Raw genomic sequence first — 22387 nt, 5'->3', positions numbered from 1 at the left:
CCACACACACACGATTCTGATGTAGACAAAAAAAGCACCATAAAAACCTGGATCAATTTTTGGCCCCTCCCACAACCCAAAGTGTACGGTACGATATTAATAGACCACAAGTGCCGCGGTATCTTGCATTAGTGGAAAAAAATTGACCCTGGTGCATCTCCACCCAATAGTACCAGGAAAATATACCTGTTACTTGGATCCTTCATTTTTAATTTCAGTTCACCAAATTCCACAGTCTTTGTACAATCTGGAGGATATTGGCCAAGCAAAACCAATAGTACATCTTCTGGATCCTACATGATCAGAAACTTCAACACATTCTGCTGCATGAGCAAAGCAAAACACAAATAACTGGCACTTAGATGTTGTTAGATCCAGCCTTTTTGGGGGGTGGTGGCACAAACCGCCACAGTCTACTACCTGTACTATGAAAATCTAGCCTCTAGCACATCCTGATGCACAAGAACTTGAAAAGTCCAAATATGGACCCACCTGCTTCCAGCAAAGTGTAGATTATTTTTTCACTTTACCCCCAAATCTCCCCATTCCCCCAGATAGACAGCAATTGCAGCCATCCTTTAACATCAAATAAACCTATATCTAATTCATTGTGTTTCAGTGAAATCTTAATAATGGAGATCCTCACATCTTGATCTTTCTCCAGACAACCAAATTTCATGCCAACAGAACTAGACTAGGCAGATGTGGATGACATCAGAGTTTAGCTGATCAACTCTTGACTGAGATTTTCAAAACAGTCTCAGGGATTTAGACTCATCTTTCATTAATTTTAAACACATTCATGGAAGATGTGTATCAAAGTCCCCCTAGACAGCTCTGAGAAACTCATTGCTTGGATACAGGTTTTTCTGATGTATTCGTCCTCTGTTTAGATCCAGGTGCAGTAGGAGCAATTAACTTGTTCTCTATTTATGCCATGAATTTTGTAGGCATTAGTCCAGCAAGACTGATATGCTTGATCTGCATTCTTGCAAAGTTCACACTCCACAACATGTCCCAGTGTGAGTGTTCTCTATTTTGCTAAAGTTTGGGGGTTTGAGGCCAAAAACCAGCAGGATTCAACAGTATTCAGAATTTACCATTTACCCTTTTCTGAAGTGAGCTGGTATTTTAAATACTAGGATGATCCTAGAATTCTTAACTTTACTGTACTACGTACAACACTACATTTTACTCCATAACTAGCACAAATTGTAACACTGTATGTTGTGATCACTTAAACTAAGCAAGGATAGGTTCGGTCAGTATTTAGGGTGTGTCTTCACTGTGGAGTTAACTTGGGCACTTTACTCCTGTTACCCCAACCCCCTTCCCTCCCCCAACACACACACACACACACAAAACTCACTCACCCACTTTTAATAACTCTTTCAACCTGGGCTAGCTGGCTTATTTGAGGTTGTAGGCTAAAACCTGAAACCTAAAGCTTTCATTTGGGCTGGTAATCCACCCGTTTAGCACTGAGGACACAGGCTAAATCATTCCAGTGCTGATAGTCCTCCAGTGATATTCCACAATTCCCCTTTGTGCCCAGAAGGACAAATTCTCCCACAATTCACTGGGGGGAAAATGATTGAGCAACTCATCTTACTGCAGCACAAAGAATTTTGGGATATGCCCTCAGAAGTCCTTGTGACACACATGGGAGAGTACAGCATCAGTGAAGACACAATAACTTAAATATGGCTTTGCAGCATGGCTTTTTACACCCAATCCAGGGTAATTTGGGGCTTGGACCTGTTTGCTGATCAGCTCCAAGAAAGGAACACTTATTACCACTGTCTGCAGCACCTAATAGTGAATCAGTTGGTGGCACTCTCCCATCTGATACAGACTTTGTACTTTCTCAGATTCATAGATTTTTAAAGCAAAAATGGCCCATTAGATCACTTAATCTAATCTCATCTCCTGTGTTTCACAGGCCATTACATTTCACCCAGTTACCCTGTATTGAGCCCAATAACTGGTATGACTAAACATATCTTTTTCACTGAGACTTAGGCTCCTAATTGCCTATGTCATGTTTGAAAATAGAATTTAGCCATCTAAATCACTTTACAATTTTGAGTATATCAATGCCTACCCATTTTTAAAAATCTGGACCCAAGTGCATAAATCACTTCTAAAAATGGGCCATGTGCTCACTGAGGTAAAATTTTCAAAAGCACCTATCTTCAATCCTGTTATTTGTTAAAGAATTCTCTGTATGATCTTATATTGATTGGCTTGGAGTTATTTTATTCCTCTTACATATAAAAACATGCGTTTTGCTTAGAAATCATGTTTCTGTTCTCAGCAAAACCTTTTCCTCTTCTGGAGGTGACCTATTATATCAAGTAGTTTTATTGATTCTTCCCTTTGTCTTTTGATTTTATAATTTGGGAGTGCTATTTGGTTCCTTAGAAAGACTTGTGTGACTGACTGCATTGTGCTATTTTTCTTTACTTATGCAGACTGTGACAGGTTTCCCCCGCCCCCCCCCCCACACACACAGGGTGCCACATGATGTACTGGGGTACCACTGAGCCCACCTGTTCCACCAGCCTGTGCTGCCTTACTGTCCTGCTGAGCCAGGCCCTCAAGCATCCTCCAGCACACACACAGCTAGGGACACACCCAGCTGCATAAAGACACAGATACTGAAATCAGTTCTGCATGGGAGGATTCAGGGAATTGCCCAGCACTCAAGTGCACACACTCCCTGGAGTGTAAACCCCAAATTGTACTGTCTTGCATTGCAGAGAGAACTGTACAGGTAAGCTCATAAAATTTGCTCCCTCCTTCAATGTGGAAGAAGAAATGCACAGCTTTTTGCCCCCCAGTTCTCTGGTTTCAGAGAAAACAAAAACAAGTTTATTAACTACAAAAGATAGATTTTAAGTGATTATAAGGGTTAGCAAACAGATCAAAGCACATTACTGAGTAAATAAAACAAACACACAAGCTAAGCTTAATACACTAAAGAAACTAGTTACAAGTAGTAATTTCTCACCTTAACTGTTGTTTTAGACAAATTGCAGAGGTTCTTGAAGGCAAGCTGCTCTTGCTTGCAGCTTAAAACTCTAGGTATTTCTTTCACAGGCCAGACACTTTCCGAGCCTAGGCTCAGTCCGTCTCTCCCCCACCCTCTTTTGTCTTTGTTTCTTAGATGTTTCCAGCAGTCATCCTGGGTGGGGATTCAGTGGAGAATGAACACTGATTAAGTCACTCCTTGGCCTTAAATAGGTTTTAAATATGGAAGGAACCCTTTCTTTTCCAGAGTGGTCCCACCCCGGAAAAATACTGGTATTCTATCATGTCCAGTACCAGGTGACATGTTCACATGACCCTGCAGTGTCAAAGCAGCCATGAGTCAAAGGTTGTTTGTAGCATCCCAGGAAATTTCTCAGGAAGGTGGGAGATTAGCAACTTTAAAGACCTGTTGCTCTCCCTAATGGCCCATCCAGACGGATTGCATTCTGTCAGGTAGGTGTTCTCCAGGTGTAAACCCACTTGATACATAGTCAATTCCTAACTTCAGATACAGAAATGATACAGGCATACAAATAGGATAATCATATTAAGTGTGAGGATTATATGGGAAATTTATTCAAAGAAGTTAAAAAATACCTGTAATTGTTCTTCCATGAAAATAATATACAGATAAAAATTTATACTCACCCACTCATTTTCCCCATCCAGGAGCCAGAGATTAGTGAGATTTAAGTGTGACAGGTTAGATTGTACCTGATTCTTATGGGGGCACCTGAGGAATGGTGAGGTGAGGACAGGAAGCCTAGAGCCTCCCCGAGTGTTGGACTGCTGGGCCAATGACAGGTCCACTGTGGATAAATTCTTAAATACTCTTTGGGCCAGAGACAGAGACACAGATAGAGAATGAATGATTCTGTAATCCAGTGGTTAGGGCACCCAGTGGGAAGGTCGGAGACCCCAGTCCAGTCTAGGGTGACCAGACATCCCGATAAAATCAGGACTGTCCCGATATTGAGCAGTTTGTCCTGCGTCCCGACCGAAGCATGGTAGGAATGCCATTTATCCTGATATTTTGTTTCGGGCGTGTCTTTTTTCCCCCCCTCTTAGGCGGCAGTGACAGGCAGGGGGAGCGCTTTTTCAATTGTTACATTCACCCGGCACGTCCGGGTCTTCGGCGGCACTTCGGTGGCAGGTACTTCAGTCGCTGACGGGCTTCAGCAGCATTTTGGTGGTGGGTACTTCTTTCTTCGCTGGCAATATTTATTTCCCGCCACCAAACGTGCCGGGTGAGTGTAACAACTGAAAAGGCGCTCCCCCTGCGGCAGTCCTGATATTTTGTATTTAGCATCTGGTCACCCTAGTGCAGTCTCCCTGCTCCAACCACTCTTTCATTATTTATCCACAGTGGAACAGCTTCAACAGGAGGGATGGAGGGACCCCTACATTAGAATATTCCATAGCTCAGTGGTGTGAGCACCCTCCTGAGAGGTGGGAGCCCTCTGTTCAAATCCTCTCTCCCCATCTAGTAGAGAGGGCGGCATTGAACCTGGGTCTCCCACATCCCAGGTGCATGCTCTAGCCACTGGGCTAAAAGTTAAGGTGAGTGGCAACAGCACTTCCTTCTGCTGAATTTTGAATGGGATCTGGTCCAGTAGGTACGCTCAAAGGGCCCCTACCAAATCAGACCCTGCATGGAATGCCTGTCTTCCCCTGGTTTGTGGATCACTCTGGGGCTTAGGTGGGAGATCGACAGGGGCAACAGTACATGTGCTCAGATGTAGAAACACAGACATCTGGGGAAATTTTACCCTGAAACCTTACGTGCTGAGTGACTTTAGGTGCCTATAGGGTCTGGTGGAAGGTTTGTGGATTGCAAAGGAGCCAAAACAGAGACTTAGGCATCTAAGTACTTTCAGGGATCCCACCCATGGACCCCAATGACTATGGTTTTCCTTCAAGGAGAAAGTCATTTCACTTATGCTCCACTGTAGCATAGAGTTATTGAAACAAAATGGACAACACAGGTTTTCTGCCACAAGCAAGCCTTGAGAGAAGTATGAAGCATTACATTTTAGAACCGCAAACATGTTTCTTTATTACAAACTGTTATTCCTTTGATTTCTTTTCAATAAATTTCTCTCTGTGGTAGAATGAATGTCACTTCACAAACAGATTTTAGATCTCCAAAGACTTGCCTGGAAACTTTTCATGTGCTGACTTTGTAATGTTTGTATATTTTTAGACACCTAGGGGATTAGGAAAAAATCCTAAGGTATTTGAGCAATACCAGTACCAAAAATGTCTTTACTTATATTATACTGTACATATTGTTGGACATTTTTGATGGAAAAAAACACAGGTTTAAATAAAGACTGCGCAGTATTGTTTCAGCAAGTGATATCATGAAAAACCACACCCAATCCACCAAAGAAAACACTAAGCAATAAGTGTTGTTGGGATTCTCTGCCCCCCAGGGAACTTCTCATCCGATACAAACTGTAAATTATTGTTCTTACTGCCTGGGATCCATGATCCTCCTACCCAGGTCTGTATATGCCTGAGACAGTGTGATTCAGTGTGAGACGGCTATGATTCCTCTGTTGAAGGAGGGTTAACACACAATGAAACACAAACATAGCGCACAATTTGTCTCACTGAAGTATCCCACTTTTGCCACTTTCAGTTTAGTAACAATGAATTACAGCAAAGACCTGTATCTTTGGCTGAATTGGGGAACAGACAGTTGTGGAATTCAATACTCCCTGCATCTATTTACACTGGGCTTGATTGTCAGAGTGGCTGAACAGCCACAGTTCCCATCGATGTGCATGCATAGCTCCAGCTGACCTTTAAAAATCAGGCTCATCTTTCAAACGGAGGGCAAAGGCTTGGTGGCCAAGTAAGGGTGAGTCAACTCTCCCTACAGATCTGTGTTCACAGAGAAGCTGGAGTTTTGCCCTGTTACAGCCATATGTTAACAGCTCTAATGGTGGCACCAGCAGCTCAACTGGTGTTCATTAGGAAAAAAGCTCATGGACCTAACTCACATGTCCCAGAGCCTCAGTGAGAAACACCGGCTGACATTTGGATTCTGCATTTTCCCTGCCACACATACTCTGCTACCAAGCAGACAGATGGTTTGGTCTGAAGCGGAGTGATCTCATTTGCAAAATAATTTGCAAATTTCCCATTGAGAAATACTCTACACTGTCCCAGATGAAAACAACCTGCATTAACCAGATCTGGATGCTGGAGTGCGGAAGACATTTTTCTTTGCCTGCAGCACAGCCATGATAAGAATTTTTAAAACTCTGTCACAATTTGTTAGCCTCAGAACAGGACTTCTGCAACCAGTGCTCTAGCAGTTTGCCCTCCTGTTTGATCAGTAGCAGATCATCTGAATACCATGGTGACTTGTGAGAATAAAGTCAGGGTAACACATTTAGGAGCATGGCTGAGTTCTAGAAAATGTACAATAGGAAACAACTTTGCATAGAATGGAGATTGACATGGAAAAGACCTATTTCGTATTCCTGCCTAATTTCTATGACTTAACAACTCTGCATTATTGACTTATTTTCAAAATTCTGAGCATCGTATACAGATCATGGCTACACTTAGAAATATTGTGGAACAGCAACATATATTCATTTCAGTATGCACTGAAGTTACTTGAAAAAACAATCTATTGATTCTCCTAGTTCAATTAAACCATGGACAACTTTCCTGGGAACTCCATGTGACATTATGTTTATCTTGCTAACTGCTAATTTAGAGGTTCTTAAAAGAAGTGATACTGCAGGGTTTGAAAAACTACAAAACAGGCCTAAGCCTGCTGTAGTGCTGAGTCCCCTCCAATTTAAAGGAATAAACAGCTAGATGCTGCTTAGTATGTACCATACTTAACTATAACATGTTTTCAGTCCACCTTCTACTCTGTATATTTTTACATGTAATTTTCTACACATTTCTTGCCTTCTTGTACTTTCTTTCCCTTCCTGGCTTCTTGCCAACTTTTCTTTCCTGGAATAACTCCTGGGGCCTGATTTCCAGTTGCTGAGCACCTATCACTCACATTGACTTTTTTTCCCACCCCCCGCTCTCCTGCTGGTAATAGCTCACCTTAAGTGATCACTCTCGTTACAGTGTGTATGGTAACCCATTGTTTCAAGTTCTCTATGTATATAAATCTCCCCACTGTATTTTCCACAGAATGCATCCAATGAAGTGAGCTGTAGCTTACGAAAGCTTATGCTCAAATAAATTTGTTAGTCTCTAAGGTGCCACAAGTACTCCTTTTCTTTTTGCGAATACAGACTAATACGGCTGCTACTCTGAAACCGTTCATTTGGTGAGTGGATACTCAGCATTTGTGAACATCAGGCTCATAGCATTTCATTTCCTGTGCTGCCTTAAACATCTGTTTCCTCTTTTCCTTCTCCCCCGCACCTCACTTAACTCTCTTTCTTTCTGTACATTGTGTTCTCTATCTCCTCCTTTATATATTCTCCCTCCTTCTATGCATAACATCTTTCTTTAAATACCATATTTCTCTCGTGTATACAATCTATCACTCATATCCTTTCATACATCGGGATTAGAATTTAACCAGTCAGATATTAGCCAGAAGAATACACCTACTAGCCAGAAATCGGTGAAGAAGATGGAGGACTCATGATCCATGTGAAAAAAGTCAACACATCCTACCCCAGGCCCAATTTTTAGAAAGAAGACGATGCTAATAGTGGTTCCCCTCAACTATACTCAGGGCTTAGTCTGTCTTCCAGATCATCCCCCCATGTAGCAAATTTCTGATATTTTTGAAGCTCCAAGCCCTCCAACTATCCCAATCCCTCTGGTTGCCAAAAGGGAAAAGGAGAATTCTCTTTCTTTCCACTCTCACCCCAGACACTTCTAGCAACTGAGATGAGTGAGTGATATATCTATTTCTCTACTGTTCCCAACCTCCATTTCGAGCCTTCTTCCCCAGTAAGCTGGTCCAGGATCTGACTCTGTTGCTCCTCATAGCTTTTCCAAGGAGCAGCAGAGCATCTTATGCATGACAATATCATTGTTGGTATTCAGAACCCTGTAAGCAGCCATGAAAATAAAGTTCTGGGTGGTTTTCACTGCTACAGCTTGACAAAGCTATAAGCAGCAACAGAGGAGCTGGAGCTATGTGTCTGGAGGTCCTGGAAAATAGTACTGCATCGGTTAAACCTGGTTCATATTTAAATATTACCTTTACAGTCATAAGGCTTGTAATCTGTGTCTTGATGATTGCTTAGATAGCAGAAGTTTACAACACTTGCCTGGGAAGGCTTCCAATTCTCCATAGTCAAGCAGATTCTTCAAGCTCTCCAATACTGGATTTAAAAACAAACAAACAAACAAACAAACTGGACTTTTTAAAAATAAAATACTGACATCATCATCACAGCACTGTGGCTTTGAAGTTTCTGTAGTTTAAATGATGTTGAACAGTAAAATCTAGGAACAGAAATGTTTTTAAAAAAATCTCTCTCTACCAATTAATCAGAAACATCAGAGTGGCCAGATTCTTATACCATAACAGCCCTCCCAGAAACACACAGAGCCTCATTCTGATCTCACATGGGTGTAAATCAAGAGTAACTCCATTAAAGACCAACACTGGTGAGAGACAAAAGTCAGGCCTACATTGCATGAAGTACACCCACACATATGTACATCTTGAGGACCAAGGATTCTGTCTTTTATGATTTAGAATTAGACATCACAACTTGCTGTGACCCAAAGCAGAATTGACTACTATATGTATAAAAATATATTGGAAGGGATTACATTGCCCAGATTAAGGTTAAGGTGTCTACCTGGAGTATCTGGAGATGAAATTTACCTTTGTATCAGAATGACAGAGCTGGAGACTGGACTGCAGTGTTGCTTTTTTAGTCAGGAACTGCCACTGACAGGTGGCATGTGAGAGGTGTCCTGCAGCCATTTTCTTCTCGTTTCCCTCCCATCCTCATCTCAACACTCCCACACATGTTCACGAAAGCATCAAAATACTGAATTCGCCTGGATGAAAAGCTATAGAGAAACTCGGATACAATGTAAATTACACAACCTCTTGGCACTATTTGGATCACACCAGCCCTAGACTGGTCTACATTTATTCTAAGCATGCCTCATTATCATTTCCAAACCAGCTCTCTTTTGATGTTTATATTGCAAGTTGCATGGGTTTCGTTTTTATTACTTGATGTTTTCCTTCCTCAATTCTATTAACATTCTTACCAAGTCTCCTTAAGTGGCTAATTTCCATAATTTCTCTGATCCTGTTCTGTGTTTGATCTTCAACTCTTCCAAAGAATGTAAATAACTGTAATAAAAAAATCAAGATAAAAAAAGAGAATCTTCTATTAAGTGAGCAGCCTCATAACAAATAATTATTCGAAAAAAATAAAACATCAAGAAAGGGTGAGCGGAAGTTCCAATCCACACTATTAAACAGGAAGCACATGGAAAATGCAATGTTGCAAGTCCCATCAGATGGAGAGGTGATAGGAAGGAGGACTGGTCAACATGGTTATACGAACATGCTTAGGGAGACTGTCCATATTGAAGAAAAAATGTCCTGATGTAACCCACTGTTCGTTGTGTGAATTACAGGTCTTCCTCTGTGCCCAATTTGTTAGGAGAGAATTGGATTTACTACTCAGCCACCATAAGATGGAAACAAGAAAACCAGGGTCAGGAAAAATCTGGCCTTGGCTTAGGCAGACATAACAAAAACATCTGCACAATTGCAGTGTTACTAACAAGGACAGATTCATGAAAAGGGGGAGGAAGTGTGAATAACTGACCTTGGTCTGTGTTTGTAATAAGTTTCTTGCTGAAGTTGCTTTGCTGATAAGTAGAATAATGAATTATTATTTAATAGGCTAAAAATCTCCACAGCAATAGCAGAGTCCATTATGAGTTATGTGCTTGATTCAGAGAAAAACCTATAAAGACTTTAGTTAGAGAGTGTACTTTGGAGAAGTTTGGATTGTCCATGAGCCTGGAGTCACTGACATAAAACTCCCCAGCAGCTAGGAGAAATGCTGGACACTGGAAACCTGTTGCTGCCACTCACCACCTCAGACTTTGGGTAAAACTATATTCTGGTGTGTTCTAGACCAGTGCTTCTCAAGCTATCTGATGTGGGGGACCGGCATTTTTTTTTCCCCACTGTGCGTGCAGACCAGCAGCCGATGGCTTGCAGACCGGCACCGGTCCGCGGACCACCACTTTGAGTAGCATTGTTCTAGACTATTGCATTTTGATGTGTGCTTTGTACTTAAGAAAAACAAAGATTTTTGGGCAGAAGCCCTCATGTGTACCAATCATTCATCAGACGGAGGTGCTGTGTCCCCCACTGATTTATTTCTTGACACCACCTGGAAAACAGAATAATTACCATAGCTTTGGGTTCAGATAACCCCAGGTAACAAATCCACAGAGGACGCGAGTCTGTTACAGTTCTTAGCTTGAGAACCTGGCTCTTTAGCTTATGCGACAGCCACTCATGTTTTTAGCTCTAGAATTCCCCAGTTCAATCATTGGGGTCAGCCAAGATAGTGGCCATCACGCGGAATCAGTTACAGGAAAAACTACCAATATGAGACTAGGAAAGAACAAAACACTGTTGGTTGCCACTTGTTACCAACCAAGGTTTAACAGTGTGGTGTGTGGACATAAATGATGCTTATAGCCAACGATATCACTAACTGGTTACAAATTCGATTAAAAGTTGTAGCCTTGTCTACATGAGAGAAGTTTGGGGTTCTACCCATTGTTTGGTCCTCCTGCTATGCCTGTAACACATCCATCCACAGACAAAATGGTCCCAGTGATGCGTAGGAAATCAGATCACCAGTGAGTGACAAAAATATAGTTAGTGATAAAGATATGCTTTTAGAATTGTTGCTATGGTGAATAGCCATATTCAGAACATATATTTAAGAATTATTATCGCCACCTTAGCTCAGTCTCACAGTAAAATGAGGTTTCTAATTGGTGATACCATAAGTATACCTACGCATCTAACTCAAATTGAATTCAATGGGAACTAGGCTCCTAAAAATCTTTGAGGATCTGGACCTTTGCACTTATTTCCTACTGAACTCTGGTAAATGTAAAACCAACTGGGGTTAATTGGCAACAAGCACAGCTCTACAAGAAGACATTAGAATTATAAAAACACCTCATTTTTGCAACCAAAATTTTTTTTATGGCAGCACTTGTAACTGACGTATCTAAATTTATTCACAAATTCCCTGCCTGGCCTCCTGGATGAAAGTTCACTGAAAGAATCAATTAAACAAGTATATTTGATCACCAGATGTGCATGTCCTGGGGTATGTTTTACATCAGCCAGAGACACAATGCTATGGTAAATGATAATTAATGCTCAGCTGACTATTTCACAGAGCAACAGACAAACATTTGATCAATGTGAAGGAATACTGTCCAGCTGAAAAAGCAGAACTCAGAAATTGACCCAATTAGAGTTAAAAATACGGTGGCAAACACAGTTATAACCAAAAGGTGTTCAAACGATACAAAGTATGAAATTATATGTTTAGTTATACTAGACAGCCATTCAGTAATTCCCTACATAAAGTGAAAGAGGAAAGATTTGCTTTGCAGATCTATCAGTGTAAAAACTCTTGATTAGAAATGACATTGCAAAAGTAACAATGCTATCAGGTTCCTATTCCCCACTATGATGGAGGCACGGGGGAGTCCCAGAGATGGCATGCTACACCCCCCCAAAGGGGTGGGGGTACTTTCTGTACTGTAGCCTGACTTACTGGTTCAGAGAACAAACCCAAGTAGTGCATCTCCAGAGTCATGTTGAGTGCACTCAACTCCCACTGAAATATAGGCAGCTCATTGAGGCCCCAATCCTGCAAACATTTAAGCATGTGCCCATCTTTACTAGTATGAGTAGCCATCCATGATCAGGGCCTGATAGTGCAGAACTATCAGCACTACTGGAAAAAGCAGGTCAATGCACAGTTCTCTTTACCAGTGTTAGAAGAATTCATGTTCTAACATTTTTTAATTGTGTTTGTAAACAAAAAACATGTTTTAAAACTGTTTCCTTTAGTTATAGAACAGTGTTTTTCTAGCCACATTGCTAGTACCGTTTTTTTAAAATTGTGATTGCATTTAAATAGGCGTTGAAGCCAAGCATGACAGTCTAAATGTTTAACCATTCAATAGCTGAGGGAAGTGCATTGGGAAAGTCCATGAGGGAACCAGGCCGCCCTTGCAAGTATGTAATCTTCAACTTCGCACTGGCCACAGTGGCAAAGAGGAGAGTCACAAAGGCTCCATGTATAGCCATTTGAAGCACGTCTGATCACTCTACATCTGAAGCGATAGACCTCTGCCCGCAGAAGGTCAAAACCAGGAGGCTGAACTATTGGGTCTGTCAGAAGATAGGCAGTGTCTATGTTTGAAGCTTGTTCTTGCCACCTAGCATGCCACTTCAGAGGCAATACCAAGGTTCTTTAAAGAAATTGTCCTAATGAGGTGCCTGGAGCCAAGCCAGTAGATCAGTGAATTAGACACAACTTTAAAAAGGGATAGATGTGACTGATCTTATACCCTAAGGAGCAGATTTCGGAAGGTGACTTGTCACTTGATGTCAGAAGGGGCAAGACTGAACGAGACCAGCAGCCAGGCCAGGTTGGTTGGTCGGTCTCATGGTAGCAGTTATTATACACTGTGTCATTCAGCTGAGCGTCCACTAGTCCTTTGTGAAAGGAACTGACCCACACCAGGGAGCAATACTCTGCCACAGAACAGAACAAGGAAAGCCCAGAGCTTCTCAGTGTCTGTGCATTGGCTTCCCAGGTTGAACCAGCTAGTTTGATGATCAGGTTGTTTCTTGTCTTTATTTTCAGTGAGGTCTTGGTAAGAGGTCCCTTGAATGTCTAGATGCGGTCCAGTGTAACACCTAAATGCACAGGCTTTGGGTCGTGGGCCAGCCTGTGGCCATTCAGGAAGATGTTAAAATGTTTGTTGGCTTTCATGTGGTTTAGATGGAAACAGCTGGACGCTGTCTTTCTGGCACTTGGTTTAAATCACCACCTTTTACAATAGAGGGCCATCTCTTTTCTGCATCCAAGATTTCTTCTAGGTGACTGAAATCCTGGGCCTGCACTACCAGGCAGATGACATCTGCATAGCTTAAAACACCTGGCAGTGGTGAAGAGAAGGTCATTTGTGAAAAAGTTGAAAATCGTTGGTGCTAGAACTGAGTCCTGAGGTCAATTGTTTTGGGACCTCCAGGAGCTGTTCTTTTGTCTAAGTGAAACTTGAAACCAGTGGCCTCTGGGCAGCAGTTCAGACCAGAAGCCATTCTTGATGTAGATGGGGACACCGCTGGATCACAGGTGCTGCAGTTTGGTCTGAAGCCTATTTGATCTACACTCAGTATACTACCAATGGTGGGAGGAATTCTTTAAAGTATATGCCTTTAAAGTAATTTTTACATGCAGCTTAACAAAGAGATGGGGTGGTAATTTTCTGCAAATCAATAGTTTTTCCTCAGATTTTGGCAAGGCTATTACTTTTGCTCTGCACCAGATCTTAGATATTTTATTCTCCTCAATGACTCAGCTCCCAGACTGCTGCGCTGGGCATCACAGAATGGGGAAGAGATGGCCAGCCCTCTGTGGAGATAGAGGTGGTTAGGGACTATTTAGAAAAGCTGGACGTGCACAAGTCCATGGGGCCGGACGAGTTACATCCGAGAGTGCTGAAGGAATTGGCGGCTGTGATTGCAGAGCCCTTGGCCATTATCTTTGAAAACTCGTGGCGAACGGGGGAAGTCCCGGATGACTGGAAAAAGGCTAATGTAGTGCCAATCTTTAAAAAAGGGAAGAAGGAGGATCCTGGGAACTACAGGCCGGTCAGCCTCACCTCAGTCCCTGGAAAAATCATGGAGCAGGTCCTCAAAGAATCAATCCTGAAGCACTTACATGAGAGGAAAGTGATCAGGAACAGTCAGCATGGATTCACCAAGGGAAGGTCATGCCTGACTAATCTAATCGCCTTTTATGATGAGATTACTGGTTCTGTGGATGAAGGGAAAGCAGTGGATGTATTGTTTCTTGACTTTAGCAAAGCTTTTGACACGGTCTCCCACAGTATTCTTGTCAGCAAGTTAAAGAAGTATGGGCTGGATGAATGCACTATAAGGTGGGTAGAAAGCTGGCTAGATTGTCGGGCTCAATGGGTAGTGATAAATGGCTCCATGTCTAGTTGGCAGCCGGTGTCAAGTGGAGTGCCCCAGGGGTCGGTCCTGGGGCCGGTTTTGTTCAATATCTTCATAAATGATCTGGAGGATGGTGTGGATTGCACTCTCAGCAAATTTGCAGATGATACTAAACTGGGAGGAGTGGTAGATACGCTGGAGGGGAGGGATAGGATACAGAAGGACCTAGACAAATTGGAGGATTGGGCCAAAAGAAATCTGATGAGGTTCAATAAGGATAAGTGCAGGGTCCTGCACTTAGGATGGAAGAATCCAATGCACCGCTACAGACTAGGGACCGAATGGCTAGGCAGCAGTTCTGCGGAAAAGGACCTAGGGGTGACAGTGGACGAGAAGCTGGATATGAGTCAACAGTGTGCCCTTGTTGCCAAGAAGGCCAATGGCATTTTGGGATGTATAAGTAGGGGCATAGCCAGCAGATCGAGGGATGTGATCGTTCCCCTCTATTCGACACTGGTGAGGCCTCATCTGGAGTACTGTGTCCAGTTTTGGGCCCCACACTACAAGAAGGATGTGGATAAATTGGAGAGAGTCCAGCGAAGGGCAACAAAAATGATTAGGGGTCTAGAGCACATGACTTATGAGGAGAGGCTGAGGGAGCTGGGATTGTTTAGTCTGCAGAAGAGAAGAATGAGGGGAGATTTGATAGCTGCTTTCAACTACCTGAAAGGGGGTTCCAAAGAGGATGGCTCTAGACTGTTCTCAATGGTAGCAGATGACAGAACGAGGAGTAATGGTCTCAAGTTGCAATGGGGGAGGTTTAGATTGGATATTAGGAAAAACTTTTTCACTAAGAGGGTGGTGAAACACTGGAATGCGTTACCTAGGGAGGTGGTAGAATCTCCTTCCTTAGAGGTTTTTAAGGTCAGGCTTGACAAAGCCCTGGCTGGGATGATTTAACTGGGAATTGGTCCTGCTTCGAGCAGGGGGTTGGACTAGATGACCTTCTGGGGTCCCTTCCAACCCTGATATTCTATGATTCTATGATTCTAGATAGAAAGATAGTTCAGTGTTTACTAGTTCTTCAGGCATTTGGGGGAGATGTTATGAAGCCCACATGCTTTACCTGTTCTCAGTGTTTTGATCACCCTTTCTATTTCATCCGCAGTCTTCTTTGGTTTCAGGTATGCACTATTTTTATTGCCGCCATTTTTCTTCACCCCAAAGTTTTCTTCAAAGTTTTTGTCCTTATCCACCTTTGATTAGGTGGGTAGCAATGCTGTTTGGAGAAACAGGTGACGGCACTATGCTGGAGACTTCTGAGCAGCACCAAGTTTTCGGATTAGTGCCTAGGCTTTGTGGCTGTATCAAGATACATGTTTAGTTCCATGGTGTCAGGGGTACGGCCTTGCAGCTGCCGAGTACTCCTGATACCCTAACAAGCCAGCTGGCTACCTGATGGACCACCCTGCCTGATTGCCTAAGGAAGCTAGCAGGCCAGTTCTTAAGCTCAGCAGCAGCTTGCTGGCCATAGACTCTCTATCACTCTGTGCTCACCTTTCACCAAGCCCTGCTCTGTTCCTCTGCTGATCCGGCCCAGATCCTGCCCTGCACCCAGCTTTGTTCTCATCCTGTCTCAGCCTTGTTCCTGCCTCAGAACCAGCCCTGCTCCTGCCTTCCCTGACTCATTGTATTATGGTTCTGACCCTCAACTCTAATTCCAACTCAGTCTTCACCCTTGGCTCTGGCATTTAGAATCTGACTTCAGTTCTGACCTTTGGCTCTGCTTCCGGCCCTATCTTGACTCCTGGCTCTAGCATCTGGACTCTGGCCACTCTAGGCCTGACTGCCTACAACCAAGTCTCCTGACGCACGGCAGCCTGCAGTTCGTGTAGCATAGAAGGATCCTAAGGCAATTGTGCTGCAGTGTCGAATTTTGGCAGGACAAGGAAAAATCTGACTTCAAGCAGAGGAAAGACACAACCCAGATACATGAAAAGTATAAACAGCCTGTTTTAGAACTGTGGGAAAAATCATTGTTTTTGTTGTGTGGAATTTCTCAACAGTTTGTGCTGTTTTGTTATACATGGTTTCACAGCCCCCAGTTTTGCACTGTCTACAGTGAAAGAATGGCTATATTTTGCATCCAAGACTTGTGGAAATGCAAAATTTGATATTTTTATTGTGAAAGACATTTTTCGTTGGGAAAAGGCCTGGTTTCTCTCAAAAGTTAGCCCATGTTCACTGTGAAATAAGCCTATTTTTGTGTGAGGGAAAAAAAATCATACACCTTAACAAAATATTCCATGAACATGTCCCAATTTTGTGATTATAACATAATGTAAAAGCTCTTACATTTCAATTAGTTCTGTATTTTATTACAAGTATTTGCCACACTTCTTATTTGTCCTACACAAACTTCCCTCCCTGCAATGAGTGCAGCAGCTATTGAAGGGAAAGCTGTGCTGAGGATAGTTACTATTTATTTACACACAAAAATGATGTTAAAAGAACATTAATAAAGTCAACTCAAGTACTCAAAAGATAGGAAATGCCAGATTTAAGATTGCCATGCAACTTTAATTTGGCCCCCAGGTGCAAATGCATGATACAGTCAATTACATGAGTGCATACTATTTTTTTCATGGGACACCTGTTTCATTCAGTGCACAGCATGGACAGTGCTCAATTAATGAACACCTAGTCAATATTTTATTTTCTCTTCCTTATTCAGCATGCGGGCCCAGGTCTTATTTTTTGTGCACTATTCAAACCATGCTCTGAAGACAGAATTATTAATTTCCTCATGGAATTTTCTATGGTGCTCATAACTAAGGTATCCGAGTGCTTCACAAACATGGATTTATTTTCACAACACCCATGTCAGGTGATCGGGCAGCATTATGCCTATTTTAGAGATGGGGAGCAGAGGCACAGAGAGATTAAGATCAAATGTGTCCACTAATTTTAGGTGCCCAATCTGAGATGCCCAGGTCCTGATTTGTCAGAGTACATAGCTTTGTATAACATTTGACATATACAGAGCACTGCTCTCATTGACATCAATTGCAGCTGTGAGCACTTCACACTTCTGCAAATCAGACCCCAGGGTTACAAGCTAGGCACCCAGAAAATGAAGAACACACAATTAGTGACCACCTATGAGTAGTTTAAATGACTTGCTTAGCAACACATAGGAATTCTGTGGCAGCTTTATGCTTTCTCCCAGGCTGCCCCTCAGCCAGTAAACATCTGCAAAACTAACTCATTGTCTTACTTCAGATCCCTCCTTAAAACTGGTTTCAGAGTAACAGCCGTGTTAGTCTGTATTCACAAAAAGAAAAGGAGTACTTGTGGCACCTTAGAGACTAACCAATTTATTTGAGCATAAGCTTTCGTGAGCTACAGCTCACTTCATCGGATGCATGAAGTGAGCTGTAGCTCACGAAAGCTTATGCTCAAATAAATTGGTTAGTCTCTAAGGTGCCACAAGTACTCCTTTTCTTTCTCCTTAAAACTCTGCTTTCCCATAAGGCCTACAAAAACTTGACATAGTCTTCTGGTGTGCTGAGACCACAGCCTATTTCTAACAAACACCACTTTAGCCAGTTTGTACCTCGTTTTCCAAATCTGTAAAATATGGATAATACATGCCTAGTTCACAATGATGCAGGGAGGCTTCAAGCATAAGGGTTTGTAAAGCACCTTGATATTCTTGCATGGAGGATGCTAGAGAAGTGAAACATATACTGAACCATAAAATAAGCAATAATAAATCAATTTTAATTATTATTCTTTCACTTCTCTTTATTTAAAATCTGTAAAATAGGATTATGATACTTCACTATTTACCTTCTTCAAAGGGATACTGTGTGATTTAATTTATATCTATATGCATACATACAGAGAGAGATGCTTTTATCATATCCTCAGATAACTGAGAACAGCATTTGGCTCAGTATTATTGCTTAGCTTATTATACAGCACACAGGCTCCCATTATTCACTCCAACCATTCTGTTTCTAACAGAAAAACTATCATCCAAACTGGTTGGAGGATTTCATAGCAATGTAATTATCCCAAATTCAAGAGAAGCAGCATCCGAATGCACACTACAGAGTGATTGCTATACATTGATGCTAGGAATTCTCTTCCTCCCCTCGCTCCCTCCCCTCCCCAATTCTTCTATAATTCTCTCCTGCTACCTAAGGAAAGTGAGAGTTTAGGACAAGCAACTGAATTTCAGTAGCCAGGCATGAACCAATATTTTAATGATTTCAAAAAATCAAGTTTTTTCAGCCACCAAGTATTTTAGCAAGATGATTTGTTTTAGAGGGGGAATGAAATGTACTTGTTTTTGTTTTGAAGCTAGGATGCTTCATTCTTATCTATTTATTCATAGTGTGCTAGTGCAAAGTGGCCCTCATGAGGATTCTACTCTGCTAGCTATTGCACATCTATAAAGACAGAGTCTCTGCTGCAAAGAGTTTACCACATAAGGAAGGCAGCATACAAAAGGATTCAGGAGAGGGATACAGTTAAGTGTGTACAAAAGTTATTTTCCTTTTTAAGAAAGCTGCTAGCACCACCTATTATCAAGATTGCCCAGCACGACCCATTATAAGAACCTGTTTTCAGTTGCTTATAACTTTGCCAATCTTTGAAATTTTCCATGTCAGGTCTGCCTCAGGTTGAGTGTTTTTTCAACAGTTCAAAAATGATTCAGCTGTTTCTGAGAATGAAGTGTGTCTCATCCTCACTGAGTACAGAATGATATTAGCCTTTTTGCAACTGCATTCCATTGTTGACTTACATTCAATTTGTGATTCACTATAAACCCCAGATCCTCTTCAGCAGTACCACCACCTAGCCTAGTAGTTGTGATTCAGTTTGATTTTCTTTCAGAAGTTTAGTACTTTGCACTTGTCTTGACTGAATATCATCTTGTTTGATTTCAGACCAATTCTCATCAGACCCTGCCCTACTGACTTAAATAAATCTGAGGCCTGGTCTACACTACGAGTTTATGTCAGATTTAGCAGCATTAAATCTGAATTAACCCTGCACCCGTCCACACAACGAAGCCATTTTTTCGACATAAAGGGCTCTTAAAACTGATTTCTGTACTCCTCCCCAACGAGGGGATTAGCGCTGAAATTGACATCACCGTTTCAAATTAGGGTTAGTGTGAACGCAATTCAAAGGTATTGGCCTCTGGGAGCTATCCCACAATGCACCATTGTGACCACTCTGGACAGCACTCTGAACTCGGATGCACTGGCCAGGTGTACAGGAAAAGCCCCGGGAACTTTTGAATCTCATTTCCTGTTTGGCCAGGCGAGCTCATCAGCACAGGTGACCATGCAGTCCCAGAATCGAAAAAACTCCAGAATGGACCGAACGGGAGGTACTGGAGCTGATCGCTGTATGGGGAGAGGAATCCATGCTATCAGAACTACGTTCCAAAAGACAAAATGCCAAAACATTTCAAAAAAAAAATCTCAGAGGCCATGAGGGACAGAGGCTGCATTAAGGAGCTCAGACAAGCATCCAGAAAACCAAGGAATCAAACGGACACTCCGGGACAGAGCCCCAGACAAGCCGCTTTATGCTGAGCTGCATGCAATTCTAGGGGGGGCCGCCACCAGTACCCCACCCCTGTCCGTGGACTCCAAGGATGGGATACTCTCCGCCGTGGCTGAGGATTTTGCAGATGGGGAAGATGAGGAGGAGGAGGACGAGCTTGGGGAGAGCACACAGCATGCTGTTCTCCCCGACAGCCGGGATCTTTTTATCACCCTGACTGAAATACCCTCCCAACCCAACGAAGCCGGAGAAGGGACCTCTGGTGAGTGTACCTTTTAAAATATAAGACATGTTATAAAAGTAGCCCTGAGGACTTGGGATGCATTCGTGGCCAGTACTGCTACTGGAAAAGTCTGTTAACGTGTCTGGGGATAGAGCGGAAATCCTCCAGGGACATCTCCATGAAGCTCTCCTGGAGGTACTCTAAAAGCCTTTGCAGAAGGTTTCTGGGGAGAGTAGCCTTATTCCGTCCTCCATGGTAGGACACTTTACCATGCCATGCTAGTAGCAAGTATTCTGGTATCATTGCATGACAAAGCCTGGCAGTGTATGGTCCCGGTGTTTGCTGGCATTCAAGCAACATCCGTTCTTTATCTCTCTGTGTTATCCTCAGGAGAGCGATACAGTTCATGGTAACCTGGTTGAAATAGGGGAATTTGATTAAGGGGACATTCAGAGGTGGCCATTCCTACTGGGCTGTTTGCCTGTGGCTGAAAATAAATCCTCCCCGCAGTTAGCCACGCGGTGGGGGGGGCATTGGCGCTGAGCTGTTCGTGTTTGGCTAGCATGGATCTTCCCCGATACCAGCCAGGTGGTGGGGGGACGGGAAAAGTGATCATCCCAGAGAACTGGATGGGGGGAGAGGGTTAGTTTGGTTTCTGCTGCTGCATGTTAACAGGAAAACTGCAGCAGTAAATGGCCAACTCAACGGACTTTGCTTGGTTTGGGAAAGGAGGGGGCTGCTGTTATGAAGGTTGCAGAAGCTGAAAGACTATGGCTTACCATGGCCGCCTGCAAGCCGAATTCTGTTGCCCGGCCCTGCGTGTGTGATCTCTAACACCAAAGCTGCAGGCACTCCATATAAGATGCAAAATGCGACCTTGTACCAAAATCACGTGCTATGTAATGTGAATAGTGTTGTTCACCGTGAAAGAGTATAGCCATTGTCCTGTAAAATTTATCTTTTTAAATACTTCACTCCCTTTTTTTCCTCCAGCAGCTGCAAATGTTTCCCTCCTCCATCCCAGAGGCTATCTCAGATAAGGTAGCGAAAAAAAACACACGCGTGATGACATGTTCTCTGAGCTCATGCAGTCATCCAGCACTGACAGAGCTGTGTAGAGGGACACAATAGCAGAGTACAGGATGGTGGCCGATGAACGTGAGGAGAGGTGGCGACAGGAAGATCAGAGGAGGCATGAGGAAATGCTGGGGATACTGCGGGATCAAATGGACATGCTCTGGCGTCTGGTGGAGGTTCACGAACGGCAGCACGATCACAGACTGCTGCGGCAGCCCCTGCTTAACCGCCTTCCCCCCTCCCCAAGTTCCACAGCCTCCTCACCCAGACGCCCCAGAACGAGGGGTGGGAGGCTCCGGGCACCCAACCACTCCACCCCAGTGGACAGCCCAAGAAACAGAAGGCTGGAATTCAACAAGTGGCCTTTTCCTTCCCTCCTCCCACACCCCACCCGGGCTACCTTGTAAGTTCTCTCTCTATTTTTAAATCAATTAATAAAGAATACATGTTTTTTAAACGACAGTGACTTTATTTCCTTTGCAAGCAAGCTGTGATTGAAGGCGGGAGGCTCGCAGGGAATTAGAGTAAACCAAGGGGGCAGGTTTTCATCAAGGAGAAACAAACAGAAGTGTCACACAGTACCCTGGCCAGTCATGAAACTGGTTTTCAAAGCTTCTCTGATGTGCACCGCGCCCTCCTGTGCTCTTCTAACTGCCCTGGTGTCTGGCTGTGCGTAACCAGCAGCCAGGCGATTTGCATCAACCTCCCACCCCGCCATAAACGTCTCCCCCTTACTCTCACAGATATTGTGGAGCACACAGCAAGCAGTAATAACAGTGGGAATATTGGTTTCGCTGAGGTCTAACCAAGTCAGTAAACTGCACCAGCGCGCTTTTAAACGTCCAAATGCACATTCTACTACCATTCTGCACTTGCTCAGCCTGTAGTTGAACAGCTCCTGACTACTGTCCAGGCTGCCTGTGTATGGCTTCATGAGCCATGGCATTAAGGGGTAGGCTGAGTCCCCAAGGATAACTATTGGCATTTCAACATCCCCAACTGTTATTTTCTGGTCTGGGAATAAAGTCCCTTCCTGCAGCTTTTGAAACAGACCAGAGTTCCTGAAGACGTGAGCGTCATGTACCTTTCCCAGCCATCCCACGTTGATGTTGGTGAAATGTCCCTTGTGATCCACCAGTGCTTGCAGCACTATCGAAAAGTACCCCTTGCGGTTTATGTACTCGCCGGCTTGGTGCTCCGGTCCCAAGATAGGGATATGGGTTCCGTCTATGGCCCCACCACAGTTAGGGAAT

The sequence above is a fragment of the Natator depressus genome, chromosome 3 (assembly GCF_965152275.1).
Source record: "Natator depressus isolate rNatDep1 chromosome 3, rNatDep2.hap1, whole genome shotgun sequence".
Classification (NCBI taxonomy): Eukaryota; Metazoa; Chordata; order Testudines; family Cheloniidae; genus Natator; species Natator depressus.
Note: the sequence above shows the minus strand (reverse complement) of the source record.